At 53.4% G+C, this 18,485-nt stretch overlaps 1 protein-coding gene across 5 annotated transcripts in view; it reads left to right on the top strand.

Moving 5' to 3' along the window:
* Window positions 1-18,485, top strand: part of PC (pyruvate carboxylase) — a 248,923-nt gene that overhangs the window by 173,752 nt on the left and 56,686 nt on the right. The gene's annotated exons all lie outside the window — the stretch shown is intronic.

The raw sequence follows: 18,485 nt of genomic DNA on the forward strand, positions 1-18,485 counted from the left end.
GTTAGAGTACCAACCCCCCCACCACACATACACAGAGCCCCCTGCTGGGCTGGGGCTGGCGGTGCGCCAGAGAAGAGGGAGTTATCACCCCATTGAGATCCCTGGGGCAGCTCCCCTTCTCAGAGCAATCAGCTCAGGCTCTCTGCAGACTCAGGCAAGCATTGCTGTATTGGTTACACGCAGGGCCACTCCCCCACCCGTCCCTTGACCTAATCAGCTGAGGCTCTCTGCAGGCTCTTGTTGGCATCAGCCACATGTTTCAAAGGCTAAAAACTGCCATTATTATTTTTTTTTTAATGGAAGCTGCAATCGCTTGATGCTGGGAGCCCAGCCATGGGCCTGTACCGCTGGTGCTACAGTCCAGTCATTGGGGAGCATGCAGCGTAGGCAGTGCTGAATGCAAGAGAGAGAAATGTAATTCCAAGGTATCTGGCAACAGTAGGGAGGAAAGATGGAGCGGGATGGCGCATGGGAACATGAGATGCTGGGAGAGACGCAGGGAGCTATGGCCAAATTGCTAGTACTGTCTCTGCTATGGTCAATGATGCCTCAAGGCAGTGGATTCTTGCCACCCAAGCTAGGCATCTTGCCACTCCAGGGGAGTGAGGACCGCTGAATTTTTGGCACACAGGGTAGGGAAGACTTCAGGGAGCGGAGGGGGATTCCAGGGAAGCAAAGCTCAGGCCTATTTGCGCAGTGTGAAGAGGCCTTAAAGTGGGTGGAAAGGAGGATTCTATTTGCCGGAGGAGGTTGGGGAGAGGACAGGTATTGTGGAAAAGTATGGCTATCCAGCACACCATGGGGCACAGAGCCCTCCCTCAGTCTGCCCTGGTGTTGTCTTAGGGGAGATCATTGCGGGGCTGGAGCCAGTGAGGGATTGTCGGGGGATAGCAGAGGAATAAGGGCACAAGGCACTTTCCATTCCACGCTCATCTCCCCCACCACCGCCTTCCCTCAGGGTCTGATTTCCATGGCAACGCATCTCAAAAGCACCAAAAGACAGCAAGGTGAGAGAGGAGCATCCGTCACATTTATTGTTTGGCTTACAGCTACCTTGGGCTGGGAATAGAACCCAGGAGTCCTGCCTCCCAGCACCCCCGGCTTTAACACATTAGAACCTGGGGTCTGGGTCCCAGCTCTGGAGGCAGTGGGGTTTAGGGGTTAAAGGAACCGGGACTCCTGGCCTCAATCCCCAGCTCTGAAGGGAGTGATGGGAGGGGTCTGGGAGCTGGAGACAGTCATTGTTCTTGACATAACAGGCCTCAGCAAGGACGGAGAGGGGGTCCTGAGTCAGCTGTGTTGTATCCCTACCCACAGGCTCCCTTCTAAAATAAGTTGTTGGCTCTTTAATAAGGGTGGCCCGGGGCCCAGCTGAAATGCACAGTCAGCTAGGTTCTAGAAGTGGGAAATGTTTCTCTTCCCTGGGGATTAGATGTACAAATTTTATTAAAATAAATGTTTGAAATGAAATATACACAGATTGAGAGGGAAGGTACTGTACATCTGGGGTCAGGCTTGGGTTATGGGGGGTTACAGATACCGTTTGCAAGGATGAAAAACTACATACATATCGCATAACCAGCATAGACCCAGATTGGGGTGCAAGAGTTTTTAAAGTGTCAGTCAATAAATAGGCTAGGGTTCACTACCCATGGAATGAAAAAGGAGTCCAAGTCAGTATCGGTGGAGCGGATAGGTACATGGGTGGGGTGCGTCCCTTGGTCGCTCAGGGAAGGAAGTGGGTTATTTCCCTGGTCGGCTGTCTCAGTTACTCAATGTGGTAGTACAGTAGCAGCAAGGGCCATCAATGAGGGATCAGAGACTGGCTGTGCTAGGAGCTGTACACACACACACCAAACTCAGAGGTAACTCTGAGCATTACTGCGTGTATTACAGTAACATCTAGAGGTCCTGGCAATGGCACCTACTGGGCTGAGCGCTGCTCAGACCCCAACTTTTCCCATTGGGAAAGGTGCTGCCAAAACACAGCATGAGAGACAGTCCCTGCTCCAAAGAACTAGTAGGAGAGGGAAAAGACAGGAGAAGAGACTTGCCCCAAGTCAGTGTCAGAAATAGAACCCCCCCATGCTCTAACCACTAGACTGTGCTGCATCCCAGAGCCAGAGATAGAACCCAGGAGTCCTGTGTCCCAGTCCAGAGCCCTGCTCACAATAAGAAACAGTCTCTCCCCGATTTGAAGCGTTCCACTCCCTCAAGACAATGGGATTTGGAAATCCACATGTCCAGATGAATATGTATTAGCGACTAGTCCTCTGTTGTGCCAGTTCCACCCCATCAAGGCTTGTTTGTATGAATAGTGGAACAGGAGCGGCCTACTGGTTAATAGATAATGGGATCACACCTTGGTATTCAGGAAGCATAATAGGCTGAATAAATATCATTAGCCCCTAATGTCTACTGGGAGCCAGCCCAGCTGCAGCAGTGAATCAATGTGTTTTGATGCCTTACTGCTGCTGACATATGATCAGAAACTCATTTTTGTAAAAAGCACTTAAAGTCCAGGGCGCAGCTATTAAAATCCTTCCCTGCCCCTCCCCCGCAGTTTTCCCACCGCTGCTCCCGTTTAAGGGCAATTGCGAAGGAAGTTTGTTACATTACTGCCATTAGCGGGATGGCAGTAGCACCTAGAAGCCGCAGTTGTGGACCAGCTGGCCCTTCGTGCTGGGGGCTGTGGATTTTCTCGCCAGGTGCTACACAGAGCCTGCGATCAGGCCCTTTGTTGTGCCGGATGATGCACCCACACAAGGAGAAACAGTCCCCGCCCCAAAGAGCTCACAGGCTAAAGAGACAAAAGGATGTGAGGGAAAACTGAGGCAGGGGTGCTGAACGGGGGGGCAGGGGGAGGCCAGGAGGCCATGGCCCTCCTACTTTTTATTGGCCATAAGGGCGAGAAAGCAGGGGCGGGAGCAGGGCCTCAGGGGAAGGGCTGGCATGGGGTGGGGCCACAGTTCAGGTGCCTCTCCCCCCCCCTTTTACGAAGCTTCTGCTGCCCCTGAACAGAGGGACTTGCCTGAGGCCACACAGTAGGTCAGTGGCAGGAATAGAAAGCAGGAGTCCTGACTCCCAGCTCTCCTCATCCCTAACCACTAGACCTCATGCCCCTCCCAGTGCAGGGAACAGAGCTAAGGAGTCCTGATGCAGAGGGGAAGGGACTTGGTAGAGGCAGAAGTGGAACCCAGGAGTCCTGACTCCTAGGCACTCCCTGCCTCCACTCTAACCCACTAGCCTCCCAGCCTGGGGGGAGACTCCATGAGGCCTGACTCCCAGCCCCCTGCTCTGAGCAGCAGACCACGTTGCCCACGCAGACCCAGGAATAGGTAAGACTCTCTGCGAGCTGGAACTGTAGTAAAATGCAAGGAAATGGCTCTTCAAAAGCAGGCTGCCTTAGCCGCTTACGGATGCATAATTAATCAAAGGGCTAATTAGGGGGCTTGAAAAGGAATAGATTAGCGACTCGACACTTCCAAAAAAATTAATTGAACGCAGCCTCCCCGGACCAGCATGCTCTGGTGTGAATCAGCCGCCGCGGAGGTGGGGAACATTCCTAATGTGCTTTGAAGAGCATCTCCGGATTTGGGCGGTGCATTTTGTCCGAGTTGCCTGTCACATCCAGCCTCTCTGGGATATGGCAAAGGCTTTGCCACTACCAGGAGTAATTTACTGGCCTAATTACTGAGAAATTAAATATGTACCGTGCCTAAAAACTTTATTCTCCCCACCCCCTTTCCCTGAGACAGGGACCCTATTGTTCCAGACGCTGCACAGACTTTGATCGCTGCACAGACCCCAACCAAGTTCAGGGCCCCCATTGTGCCAGGTGCTGCATAGACCCCAGCCAAGATGGGGGATAAAATTGTGGTCAGTACATTTCTATTGGCTCTAGCTTTGAACCAAACCTAAATGTGAGGCTTGTACCATTCCTGGGGAGATTGAACCCCCATAATCTACGAGATGTGGCAAGAATCTATTGGGTGAAAAAGGAGCAGCATCTGGGTCTTGCAAACCAGTCTTGGTTTCGCAGTCAAAAGGTTAACAAACAGGGACCTGTCGAAAGCTGTTTTCTGCCATGGATTGAGACGCCTGCTAAGGTGGGGTGTGGGGAGATGTCATGCAAAGAGTGGGGTTGCTAAAATTCAGATGGAGGAAACAGCAACTCCATGGGATGCGGATCAGAGCTGATCAAAGCACTAAATTAGAGAAAAAACCCCACCTGGGACATTTCATCCTGCTAAAGATGTCAGTCAATGCTTAAACAAATCCCTCAATTGATAGAGACCCGGCAGTCTGGCGGGGAACAGAGAGGCAGTGTTGTTCGGTGGGTAAAGACTCTTGGATTCTGTTCCAAGTTCTGGGAGGGGGGGCGGTCAGGACTCCTGGGTTCTATCCCCACCTCTGGGAGAGGAATGGGGGTCTGGTGGTTAGAGCAGGTTGGTGGGACCTGGGCCTGATGTGTTACCTGGGCAAGTCTCTTCTGCTCTGTGGCCCCTGTCTCCCCTCTTACCCTTGTCTATTTAGACTGTGAAGTCTTTGGGGGGGGACTGTCTCTCACAGCACCCAGCACAGCAAGGGCCCCGACCTTAGCTATGGTCTGTGCAGCGCCTGGCACACTGAGGGCCCCAATCTCAGTTGAGCTCTGTATGGTACCCAGTGCAATGTGGGCCCTGAACTTGGTCATAGTCTGTACAGCACCTGGCGCAACAAGGGCCCTGATCTTGGTTGGGATCTGTGCAGCGCCCACATGGCAGGAGCATGGTTAGAGCCTCTGTGCTACTTTAATGTGAAATAAATGTGTGTGTGTTTCTTTGAGCAGGTGCTTGAGAGAAGAGCTGCTTGTTAAGATAAACCATTTGGAGAACTAGTTTTCGTGAGGCCTGCATGAATAAAATAGCGAGGAGGAAGCTGGGAACAGAACCCAGGAGTCCTGACTCCCAGCCTTCTCTGTTGTAGCCATGGACCTCACTTCCCTCCCAGAACTGGGGGTAGAACCCAGGAATCGTGGCTCCCAACCCCTCCCTGCTCTACCTACTAGACACCACTTCCATCACAGAGCCAGCGATAGAACCCAGGCATCCTGGCTCCCAGCACCCCCTCTGCATGCTTTAACCAATAGACACTGCTACCCGCCCAGAGCTGGTAACAGAACGAAGAGAATGTGTATGTGACCTTGATCCTGATGCTGTGTGTGTCTGATTGTATGTGTGCGCGGGGGAGGGAGGGGGACAATTGCGTGTCTGCGGGTGCGGTGCTTTATGTTTCTGCTTGTGTGGATGTGTGGGGGAGCTTGTGTCTAGAGCGTGAGCGGTGCTGGGGTGCTCCAGGGGGCAGGCGAGCAGTTTTTTGGTGCTCCAGAATGGCATTCTGGTACTTCTGACTGGCCCCACAAAGGGGAGGCCCAGACCTCCCCCTGCCCTTCCTTGGTCAGCTCTGAGCATAGACCTAGCAACCCTCACCGCCCCTCCTGGTCATGCCCAAGACAGCAGCGCAAGGTGGCCCTGAAGCTGGAGACCTTGTACCTATGCAGGAAATAATGGGCTGGGGCAGCCGTATTCCTCCCCAACAGGGGAGCCCCAAGCTGGGAGGGGAGACCTCAGCATTTCCCTGAGCCCCCTTCCCTGGGGGTAACAGTGGGCGGGGGGCTGGATGCCAGGGCTTTGCAAGTGGAGCAGAGGTGCTGGGGGCTGTGGGGCTGCCCGGTACCTCCCTTGGTGCTCTCTAGGCTGGGCTTTGCCATGCCAAGGGAGCCCAGGGTCAGCATATCCCAGTGCTTCTCTCCCTGAGTCCCAGGCAGGGCACAGAGGGAGGCACCATGCAGATCTACAGGCCCCTGCTCCCCTTGGAAAGCCCTGGCATTCAGGCTGCAGCACCCCCTCCCCCAGGGCAAGGGGCTCAGGGAAGTGCCAGGGCCTCCCCGCCCAGCCCATGCTGCTGGAAGTCTGGCAGGGGTCCCCCGGTGCCGGGGATGTGGGCACCCCAGCCCGTTACCTCCTGTGTCGGTGGCGGGTCCCCGGCCTCAGGGCTAACCCACACTGCGGCCTTGGGCATGACTGGGAGGTGAGGCGGTGGCAGCTGGGTCTCTGCTCAGAGCCGGCCTGGGGGTGGGAAACCTTGGCCCCCTCCTTCATTACACCCTTGTCCCTGCCTCCCCCGTGGTCAGTGCTGCTGGCATTTCCTTCCCCCCCAAAGGTGGGGCGGAGGGGAGCCCTTTACCACTGCACAGGCCAAAGGGGCCTGGCAGGAGTGTAGTGACACCCCTGCCCCCCTTTTGCTGCCCATGAGCAAGTTGACCCAGGATGGTGTCAGTGGGGCTCCAAAAGAAGTGAGGTCCAGCATTTTGTTTTTGTAGGGCTCACTCACCGGTCATGTCTCTGATCCTCTGTCTGTGCGTCTTTCGGCCTCCTCCCCAGGGGTGGATCGAAACTCATCAGGCCCAAGGACTGTGTTGAACACACAGGCGCCACTGTAATTAACGTGTCTCATGTGGTGCCTGGGCTTGGTTGTGGAAAGCACAATGAAAAGCTTGCTGCGATTGTGTATGGGAGGCTGCCATCCCCTTGCTGAGGCGGGCTGTGTGTGTGTGTGTGTGTGTGTGTGAGAGCAAAGCACAGGCAGCTGGAGTCAAACACACCCTCAAAAGTTGGTGCTTCTGCTCCTGATCTTCATGGGATTATTGTTTTGTCCCTGGGAGCTGAGCACCATGAGTGCTGAGCGTCCAAGCTCCTATCCCCAAGGTGCTGAGAGCCCATGAAGAGCAGAGCCCAGATTCCCTGGGGATGGGCCCACTAGAAACGCCAGCATGGATTACACAGAGTGCTTGGTTCTCCATTGGCCTTTAGCTCCTGACGTCATTTGCACCAGTGGGCATGAGCTGCCCACGTGAGTGTGGTCTAGTGGCTAGGGCACTGCGGTGAGTGTCAGGGCTCCTGGGTCCTATCCCCAGCTGTGGGAGGGAAGTGGGCGCTAATGGTTAGAGCAGGAGGGGAGTCAGGACTCCTGGCTTCTATCCCCACCTCTCTGTCCCTGACTTGCTGCGTGACCCCAGGTAGGTCCCTTTTTCTCGCTGTGCCTCAGTTTCTCCTCTTCCCTTTGTCTATTTAGTCTCTGCCTTGAAGAGCTCACAGTCTAGCTGACTGTATCTGGGCAGCAGTGGGCACCCTAGTAGCTACCGTAATACTACTAATACACACACCATAATGGATTGTTGGTCTCATTTGGGGTGTATCAGGTGTGACCATAACGCTCTTAAGAATGTACAAACCATAACAGGGGACTCTACCCACTACCATAATGCTACTAATAATACACATACCAAAATCGCCCTGATGTCCATTGTGGCCTCCAGGCGCTACTGTAATGTAGATGAGATAAGTTTCACGGGAAAAGGAAATTCAGTGCTTGTAGGAGACGCTCAGTGGATGGAGATTCTCCTGAAAGATACCACAGAGAGATGTATGTGTGGGGGAAATCTGCATAATATCGACAAGGCCCTTAAAAGTCCCTGTAGCTAAAGCCACGTGTGTTGAGCTTTCCTCTACCAGCGCCTCAATCCCTTCCATGCTGCCTTGACATTTCCAGGCCGTGCTGTGCGGAGATGAGGTGTCAGGCTGTGGAAACACAAATGCAGGTTGGTTCTTCTTTCCCCCTCGTACAGCTGGGTGAGAGGCAGCTGGGCGACATTTACAAAGCACGTATCAGTGACAGTGATTCCGATCTGGGGGTGGGTGGAGGCAGCTGCATCAGAGCTGGTGGAAACAAGATGAACAGACTTCAAGGTCAGAAGGGACCATTCTGATCATCCAGCCTGACCTCCTGCGTAACCTTGGCCAGAGACTTTTGTCTAGTGACTCTTGCCACCTCCACATTTGCCCATGGTTATATGGCAGGTCAATGGTGGAAATGGAACCCAGGTGTCCTGGGGCCATGTACTGTCTGCTAGACCACACTGCCTTTCAGTTATTATTACCCCCACTTTGCAGAAGCAGAAACTGAGGCATTGAGAAAGTAAGTGACTAGGCCCAGATCATATAAGAAGTCAGTGGCAGAGCTGGGTATAGAGCCCAGGAGTCCTCCCCACCCGTAGCTACTAAATTCTGCTCTGTGAGGGGAGTGAGGTCTAGTGGGTTAGAGCAGAGGGGGTTGGGAATCAGGACACCTGCCTTTTATTCCCATCTCTAAGCTGCTGGCTGACCTGGGGGCAAATCCCCTCCCTGTGCTTCAGTTTGTCCATCTGTGAAATGGAGATAATATCACCAACGTCCTTTGCAAAGCACTTTAAAATCTACGAAAGAAGTGTGCTAGATGAGAGCTAGGGATTATTACACTCCAGCTCAACCACCAGATATGGGCTGCATGTGGGAACCATTGAGAGACATTCTTCGCCCTTGGGGGGTGTGTTTCATGTGGGATACCAGGCTGGCACACATTCTTCATTCTTTAAGAGCCACAAGAACGGTTAAAGGGCTGTAGTGAGAGACACCAGAAGCTCAATCTGGTTTGTTTAACAAAGAGAGTTGATCCCAGTCTGTAAGTACCGACACAGGGGATAGGAATTTGATAATGGGCTGTTCGATCTAGCAGACAAAGGTCTAACAAGAACCAGTGGCCGGAAGTTGAAGCAAGACAAATTCAGACCGGAACTAAGGTGTAAATTTTTACTCATGAGGATAATTAACCATTGGAACAACTGACCAAGGGCTTCTCCATCACTGGCGATTCTTAAACCAAGGTTGGATGTTTTTCTAAGAGATCTGCTCTAGTTCATCCAGGAATTATTTCAGGGCCGTCCTGTGCCCTGCACTAGACAGGAGATCAGACTAGATGAGCACAGTGGTTCCTTCTGGCCTTAGACTCTAAGAATAACTTGGGGTTTGTAATCAAGACGAGACATCTGGCTAAAAGCTGCGCTCTGGCTCAATCACTATATCTGGGCTGTACACAGAAACAGCTGGGGGGAGATTCTACGGACTGGATTATACAAGAGCTCAGGCTTGATGATCAGAGCAGCCTTAAAGTGAGTCTGTTTCCAGGAGGGACTTTACGATGTTCATCTATGTAGTTTCTCCATAAGAAGGTTAAGGGGTGACTTGGTCCCTGTCTATAAGCACCTACTCAGGGAGGAGATTAATAGATTCCTGGCCTCTAAGGGCGGAAGGGGCCATTCGAGGACCACTGTGATGGCTTAGGCCTGTGTTTAAGCACAGCCAGTGTAAGTAGCTCCTGTTGCTATGCTGGATCTAAACCCGAGTTTTGCCAGAGCAGAGAGCAAGTATTGGACTTTGTCCCACAGTGCTTGTGTGCACTGTGCCATCTGTGAGGGTGGGGGACCAGCATGTGTGTTACTGGAGTGTTGAGGGATCACTCAAAGGGAGGAGAATTTTGCTTGTGGTTTCAAAAATGTGTATCTGATTTTCCACCATCCCTTGTGGACCCCAGAACAAGTGATCATAGTAGCGGTTAATGTTTTCCATTAGCTCTTACTTTTAGGTTTCATTCTCTGCCTCATTTAGCTTGGTAATAGAAAGTCAAGCAGCCCAGGTGCCTGCAGCATGCTGTCAAGCAGAAGGCACCTAGTGTGAGCAACGGAATCTCTGACGCTGACCTGTGTGTCATAAACTCTGTACTGCCAAGGACTAGGGGTGATTCTCCTCTGTGCTTTGGGGGGTTGTGAATCACAGCTTTACTGACATTGGGAAGTTCTATGTGGTTGTGAGAACCCTGGAGTTCTGTTTTCCAGTCCTCTGCCACTAGACCTCTCTCTACTCCCAGAGTGGGGAACAGAACCCAGGAGCTCTGACTCCCAGTGTAGTTCCCTAACCACTAGCCCGGGCTGCCTTCCATCCCCAATAAAATGCCGTTGGAAGTAACTGTGCCAAATGTAGGATTGAATGGAAAAATGCTGGGAGCTGTCCCATTACCTAGCAATGTGACTCAACAGAGTAACTGCTAATTGCATTATTTACCCACTGCGGGGATTTGTTTGTCGATGAATTCAGAGAGAGATGCAATAACTCTTGGCAGGAAGCACTGCCTCAGCACAATTGAGGTTAATTAGCGCTGATCTGTAAACTCAGAACCAATCTCTAGCCCTGCCTGCTTCATGGAGATGAGAAACCCCAGCCCAACCTCACTTATGTTCTCGCAAGCTCCTGGCAATAGAAAAAATTGGTGCTTTGAAAAATATAGGCTCTGTATCTATTGGCTGCTGCAGTGGTGTTTTACTGAACCCAGGATTCCTGGATCCCAGTCACTTGCTTACGTTACCCACTAGCCCCCTCTCCCTTTCCAGAGCAGAGGCTAGAACCCACCTGACTCCCAGCCACCCTTGCTCTAACAAATAGACCTTGATTTCCTCTCAGGGTTGGGAATAGACTCCAGGAGTCCTGACTTCCAGGCACGCAGGCTGTAGGCACTGGACCACACTGCCTTCCTACACCCTGGAATAGAAGCCAGGAGTCCTGACTCCCAGCCCCTCCTCCTGCTCTGACCACAAGGTAACACTGCCTCCCAGAGCTGGGGCTAGAACCAAGGAATCCCAGATGTGAACCCTCCTCATTCTTTTAAAAAGGCTATGCCTGCGCCATTCCCATGTCCTGCTCCTCCCCCCACCCCATTTGCAAGGCCCTGCATTGCTCAATGCATGTTTTGGCCCCTGTCTGGTGGTCGAGCTACAGCTTTAAGAGAAACATTTGCTCTTGCTTTAAAGACTCTAAGTGATGGAGAATCCATCCTGATCCTGTGTCATTTGTTCCAATGGTTAATCCACCTCCGTTAAAAATGTGTGCCGTGTGTCTAGCCTGCATTTATCTTCAGTGGGAAGTCTAGGAGCTGCCATTATAATAATAATAACAATTAGATGTATTATTGTAGCACAGAGAAGGCTCAGTTGAGATTGGGGGCTTCTATTTTCCACCACTGCACAGACCTCAACTGAAATCAGGGCCCCTTTGTGTCAGGAGCTGCAAAGGCCCTGGCCAAGATCGGAGCTCCCACTGTGCCAGAAGCTGGTCGGGAACTTTTTCACAAAATATTTTTTTATGAGAAAATATCAGTTGATCAAAACTAAAACTTTTCATGATGCAGGTTCACGTTCAACCAAAATTGTGCCAGGCAGGTGTCTTAGGCCTGGCCTACACAGTTAGGTCGACATAAGGCAGTTTATGTTGAACTAATTATGTCAGTCAGTCAGTGTACACACTACAGCCTTGCTCCTGCTGATGTAAGTGCCCTACCACTCCGACATAATAACTCCACTTCCACGAGAGGCATAGGGCTTATGTCGGTGCAGTTAGGGTGATGTGATGTTCCTGTAGACCAGGGTTGGGCAAACTTTTTGGCCTGAGGGCCACATTGGGTTTCCAAAATTGTATGGAGTGCTGGTTAGGAGAGGCTGTGCCTCCCCAAACAGCCAGGCTTGGCCCGGCGCTGCCCCCTATCTGACCCCTCCTGCTTCTTTCCCCCTGATGGGCCCCCCCGGACTCCTGCCCCATCCAACCCACCCATTCCCTGTCCCCTGACAGCCCCCGGAACCCTCACCCCAACTGCCCCCAATCGCCTCATCCAACCCCTCCTCCCTTTCCTGACTGCTCTCCCGGGACCCTGGCCCCATCCAACCAGCCCTGTCTCCTGATGGCCCCCCACTGCCCCATCCAGTTCCCCCTCTCCTTCCTGACTGCTCCTCTGGGACCCCTGTCCCATCCAACCACCCCTGCCCCCTGACCACCCCCAGAACCCCTGCCCCTGACTGCCCCCCACTGCCCCATCCAGTTCCCCCTCTCCTTCCTGACTGCTCCTCTGGGACCCCTGTCCCATCCAACCACCCCTGCCCCCTGACCACCCCCAGAACCCCTGCCCCTGACTGCCCCCCACTGCCCCATCCAATCCCCCATCTCCTTCCTGACTGCCTCCCCGGGACCCTTGCCCCAATTCAACCACCCTGTTCCCTGCCCTCTGACCGCCCCAACCCCTATCCACACCCCCGCCTCCTGACCACCACCCTGAACTCCCCTGCCCTCTGTCCAACCCCCCACTCCCTTACCGCGCTACCTGGAGCACCAGTGGCTGATGGCGCTACATCTATGCCGCCCGGCTGGAGCCAGCCACGCCACCGCGCAGCACAGAGCACTGGGTCAGGCCCTGGCTCTGCAGCTGCACTGTCCCAGGAGCTCGCAGCCCACTGCCCAGAGCGGCGAGCTGAGGCTGCAGGTGAGAGGGAACAGCAGGGGAGGGGGAACAGCAGGGGAGGGGCCAGGGGCTAGCCTCCCGGGGCAGGAGCTCAGGGGCTGGGCAGGATGTGGCCCACGGGCCTTAATTTGCCCACCTCTGCTATAGAGACTGCTGGTTACTTCCATCAGCTGTTGGCTGTCATTCTTGTCAATTTCACAGCTCCATGCTGGAACCATGAAGTTGACAAGAAAGCTACCCGCAGCTTGGACTGTCTCCCTGGAATGGGTGCAGCGCTCCAGCTACAGCCCGACTGCCTCCCAGGCTCCTGGCTCCCCACTTCCAGCTGGGCTGCAATCCAGGCTCCCTGCTCAGAGCCAGGCTGCCCATGGGGTTCTGGTTCTCTGCTCCCAGCCAGGTTGCTGCCTGGGCTTCCCACTCCAAACTGCACCAAGGCTCCTCATCTGGAACATAGCTGCCTCCCTGGCTCTCAGTTCCCAGCTCCATGGTGGGAGCTCGGCAGCCACTTGGGTTGTGTGCAGAGAGCTCCCCGTCTGCTCACGCTCTCATTTTTCCATGAACATTTTCAACAGGTCTTGGGTTCATTCCACATCAGAATGGAAACAAACGGTGAAACCTCACCATTTGTTGCAAAATGGATTCTTGTTGTCTGGCCAGCGCTAGTCAGACTCCAGGGTTCAATTCACAGCTCTGGGAAGGAAGTGGGGGGCTAATGGTTAGAATGTACTCCTGGGTTCTATGTCTGGCTCTGTTCTGATGTGTGACAAGTTCCTTTCCCGCTCCGTGCCTCAGTTTCCCCATCTGTAAAATGGGGATAATGATCCTGACCTCAGTAGAGTACTTTGAGATATACCAGTGAAAAATGCAATCAATGAAGTCGGTGTTGTTATATTATTAAAACACATTCCCTTCAGTTTGCATGTAAGTTATCCCGGTGCATAAAGCCAGCTCTCATGTCCAAGCCAACACAGGTCTTTTTTTTCCATCTGGGATATAAAGAGCCAAAGCATCTCAGCTCCTTTAATTATCCAGCAGGTTAAGGGAGCTGAGTCCCTTGCCGATGAGTCCATCTGCCTGTCTCACTTAATTAGCTGCCTCCCATCTTCCCTCGTCAGTCTCATAAATAATATCCCTTTGTCAGCTTCCTTTAAATCACTGAGATTTTTGGAGACAACCAAGGAAAAATAGTTGCCTTGTAAGCACTTGAGACCACACCACAAGGGGAAGACATCTTTGTCTTCAGCTCAGAGAAGAATCTGCACAGTGTGTGCATAGAGTCAAAGCCCAGCAGTGACCATTAAGATCATCCCATCTAACCTGCTGGGCAACACAGGCCAGAGAGGGTCCCTCCGGCCCCCCAGGACTGAGCCTAGTCACTTGTGTTTGACTCAAGCACCTGCCGGAAAGGCAGCCAGGTTGGATTTGAAGATGCCGAGAGATGGAGAATCCACCAGTTCTCTTGGGAGCTTGTTCCAATAATCACCATCACTGGTGCTTGATGCCTTGTTTCTCAGTGGCGCATGCCTAGCTTTAACTCCCAGCCACTGAGTCTTGTTCTGCCTCTCGCTGCTCTATTAAAGAGCCCTTTTGTACCTGGTGTTTTCTCCCCAGGAAGGTCCTTATGCTCCGGAACCAAGTCACCCCTTGATCCTTTTGAGAAGCTGAACCAATTGAGCTCCTTAAGTCTCTGACTGTACGACACATTTCATAGTCCTCAGATAGTTTCCGGGGCTCTTCTCTGCACTCGCCATAGATCCATAGATTTCAAGGCCACCAGGGACCATTGTCATCCAGTCTGATGTTCTGAGGCCTGAGAATTTCCCCCAGTCTTTCTGCCTCTGACCCAGATCAGGTGGTTGGGCCAGACTCTGTCTGATAGAGAGAACTCAAGTCTTGATTTGAAAACTCCAGCTGATGGAGAATCTACCCAGTACCTAGGTCAGCTGTTCAAAATCTACACCTTCTGTCTGGTCGCAATTTGTCCAGCTTCAGTTCCCAGCCGTTGGGCCTCATTTCCACCTTTGTCTGCCACATTGAAGAGCCCTCTGCTCTCCCAGATCACCCTATGGAGATGCTTATGGGCTGAGGTCAATAGCTAAACAGATCAAGCTCCCCAAAACTCAGATTTTTGTAGGTTCTCAGGCCAGAAGGGCCCACAGTGATCATTTAGTCTGATCTCCTGTATAACACAGCCCATAGGACAGCCCTGGATTAATTCCTGGCTGAACTAGAGCAGATATTTTAGAAAAAAATCCAACTTCAATTTAAGAATCACTAGTGATGGAGAATCCACCTCAGTCCTTGGTCAGTTGTTCCAATCGTCAGTTACCCTCATGGGTAAAAATGTACGTCTTATTTCCAGTCTGAATTTGTCCAGCTTCAATTTCCAGCCACTGGACTTTGTTAGACCTTTGACTGCCAGACTGAAGAGCCCCCTGTTATCACGTTTCTGTTCCCCATGCATGTACTTACAGTCTTAAGTTCCCTCTAAAGCTACGAAGGGCCATGCAGGTATGCAGCCATAGGGGCCTGGACTGGAGAGGCACCTCTCCCCCAGCCCCGCGGCTGCCACGGTGGGGAGAGGTGCTCTACTCCAGCCCCAGGCCCAGCCCCAAACCCCTCATCCTCGGCCCCACCCCAGAGCCTGCGCCTCCAGCCATAGCCCTCACCCCTCCGCATCCCAACCCTCTGCCCCAGCCCTGAGCCCCCTCCCACACTCTGAGCCCCTCATCCCCGGCCCCACCCCAGAGCCTGCACCCCCAGCCAGAGCCCTCACCCCCCACCGCATCCCAACCCTCTGCCCCAGCCCTGAGCCCCTTCCCACACTCTGAGCCCCTCATCCCCGGCCCCACCCCAGAGCCTGCACCCCCAGCCAGAGCCCTCACCCCTCTGCATCCCAACCCTCTGCTCCAGCCCTGAGCCCCCTCCCACACTCTGAGCCCCTCATCTCCGGCCCCACCCCAGAGCCTGCACCCTCAGCCAGAGCTCTCACCCCCCACCGCATCTCAACCCTCTGCCCCAGCCCTGAGCCCCCTCCCACACTCTGAACCCCTCATCCCCGGCCCCACCCCAGAGCCTGCACCCCCAGCCAGAACCCTCACCCCTCTGCATCCCAACCCTCTGCCCCAGCCCTGAGCCCCCTCCCACACTCTGAACCCCTCATCCCTGGCCCCACCCCAGAGCCTGCACCCCCAGCCAGAGCCCTCACCCCCCACCGCATCCCAACCTTCTGTCTTAGCCCTGAGCCCCCTCCCACACTCCAAACCCCTCATCCCTGGCCCACCCCTGTCACACGTCACCTCCATATTGGTGCATGTAATAAAATTCATTCTGCACATGGATGTATCAAATTAGAGGGAACATTGCTTACAAACTGGGATCAAGTCACCCTCATCCTTAAATAGAGTGAGCTCCTGAAGTCTCGTGCTATAAGGCATGTTTTCCAGTCCTGGAATCATTCTCATGGCTCTTCCCAATCAGACCTCTCTCAGTTTAGCAACCTCCTTCTTGAACTGGGGACACCAGAACTGGACACAGGATTCCAGTAGCAGTCACAGCAGACTTGTTCTAGACCTCGTCATTCTAGTGGCTTTTTGTCAGACCCCTTCTTCAATGTGTTGACACCAGAACAGGATACAGTATCCCAGTCGTGGTCTCCCAGCTGGCGTAGACACCTTTGGGGACCTGAGGAAGTCGCTGCCAGAGGGAAATCCCAGCAAATTCCTTTAGAGAGAGAAGCAGATGTGTTTCATGGTGGCTCTTCTTCTGGTGCATTTGTTTCATTGTGGGACATCGTGACAGGTGGATTCTCCATCCTGTGGAATTTCTAAAGCATGACCAGTCATCTGTCTAAAAGCTGCACTGTAGCTCGACCACCAGATCTGGGCTGGAGGCAGGACCGGCTGGAGCCTGATTCTCAGGCGGATGGTATGCAGAAGGTCAAACTGCATATGAGAATGTTTGGGATCTTCTGGAGTTACTTCAATGTCAACTTTCATACACAGATAGTGGGTCCTGGGGGTTTAACTGGGAGTGAGGGGATAAAATTGAGTCAGGAGAGGATTTAGGCTGGAAAACTTCCTCTCAGTCAGGATCTGTTCAGCACCCGGCCCAAGGGGGGCCCCCAGTCTCTGTTCAGGTCTGTGTAGAGCCCTGATCTCTGTTGGGGTCTGTGCAGCACCCAGAACAAGGGAGGCCCCAATCTCAGTTGATGTCTGTGTAACATCTTGCACAAATGGAGTCCTGATCTCTGTTGGGATCTGTGCAGTACCTGGCACAAATGGGGCCTCAGTCTTGGGGTCTGTGTAACACCCGGCACAAATAGGGTCCTGATCTCTGTTGGTGTCTGTGCAATGCACAGCACAGTGGGTCCTTGATCTTGATGGGGGCCTCTAAGTGCTACTGTAATACAGTGGTCTCCAAAGTGGGGTGCATAAGAGGATCCTTTGGGGTACGTGGCAGGAGGAGCGGCTCTTTTTTTGCTTGGGGCGGCAAAAATGGTAGAGCCGGCCCTGTGGCGCAGCAGGGGGTGCGTGCTCAACATTTTCTTACTGATAGGGCTGCACGATCCAAAAAGTTTGGAGACCACTGCTGTAATACTCCTAATAGCAGCAGGGTACATTTTCCCCATGAACTCATGGCTGTGGCTTTTAATAGTAGCTATTATAAGCGTCTAATTTTGATGAAAAACAGGTTTATGAGGAGACGAAGCCAAGCTCTTAGCTGAGGTTTCAGGTGATGGATCCCAGGCTGGAGCAGCCGTATTTATAGCCCAGTAACTAACCTATGCAGAGAGGGTTCCTGGCCAATTGACCATTAATCATTAAGGCACATTTGTAGTTTGCACACACACAGCTAGGTTAAGGTAAGGAGGGGCGTTAATAAATATCCATTACTTGGGAACACCATCACTGGAGCTCTGCAGGGCAGACTGTGAGTTCTAGTGCATTGAGCGCTGGGCAGGACACCTGAACTGTATTCCTGGCTGTTCCACTGATGTATTGTATTGGGGTGCAGGATGCCTGGGTTCCATTCCTGGCTGTGCCGCTGATCTGTGCCCCAATACAATAGGATGCCTGGGTTCCATTCCTGGCTGTGCCGCTGATCTATTGTATTGGGGCGCAGGATGCCTGGGTTCCATTCCTGGCTGTGCTGCTGATCTATTGTATTGGGGCGCAGGATGTCTGGATTCCATTCCTGGCTGTGCCGCTGATCTACTGTATTGGGGACGCAGGTCACCTGGGTTCCATTCCTGGCTGTGCCGCTGATCTGCACCCCAACACAATAGGACACCTGGGTTCCATGCCTGGCTGTGCTGCTGATCTATTGGGGCGCAGGACACCTGGGTTCCATTCCTGGCTGTGCCACTGATCTAGTATGTTGGGGCACAGGACGCCTGAGTTCCATTCCTGGCTGTGCTGCTGATCTAGTATGTTGGGGCGCAGGACGCCTGGGTTCCATTCTTGGCTGTGCCGCTGATCTAGTATTTTAGGGCGCAGGATGCCTGGGAAGGGACCTGCCAATACACTTGTTAACAATAAGCCAGTGGCAGAGCCAGAGATAGAGCCCAGGCATCCTGCAACCCACTGAAGTGCCCCCAGACCACACTGGCCACAGCCTCCCAGCAGGTTAAGCCAGAGCCGCTGTCTACCCCAGAAACACACTGTAACCTTTCCTGCCCCCACCCCTGCTGAACTGTGGGACCAGGGCTGTCTCATGCCATCATCCCAGCCTTCTGTTCGCACCCGGGGGCACCCTCCCTGCCCTGGCTCAGCGCCCAGCCCTCCCAGCTCCCTCGGAGCAGTGTGAACTGAGCACCGTCCTTGTGCATCTGTCTCCCTGCAATTCCCCAGCTCAGCTGCTCCTACAAATGAGGGTGCTACACCCCAGCCTGTTAGCTGTTGAGCAAGGGATGCTAGGCCTGGCTGGTAGCTTTAATCAGTCCTCCCCTCCACCCCCCAGGCCAGGAGAGAGTGCAGCAAAGAAACATGGAGGACCCCTGTAACCATGCCCCACACCTGGAGGGGAAAAGGGGTCTCCTGTCTCCTTCTGCCCCCCACAGCAGCAGAGATTCCCCCCAAGAGTCACTCTGGGCATTGAGGCACATGGATCCCCTGTGACTTCTACGCTCTTGCAACCTCCCTGTGCTGTGGCCATGGCCTCCTCCTGCCGGGGTCCTGTGGTAATCTAGCCGTCCAGTCCCAGACCTGGACTTTAGTGTCCACCAGTCTGGTCCTGTCCCAAACCTGGACTTTTGCGTCCAAAGTTTGGGGGCTTACCTGAAACTC

The sequence above is a fragment of the Chelonoidis abingdonii genome, chromosome 17 (assembly GCF_003597395.2).
Source record: "Chelonoidis abingdonii isolate Lonesome George chromosome 17, CheloAbing_2.0, whole genome shotgun sequence".
In the NCBI taxonomy this organism is placed as follows: domain Eukaryota; kingdom Metazoa; phylum Chordata; order Testudines; family Testudinidae; genus Chelonoidis; species Chelonoidis abingdonii.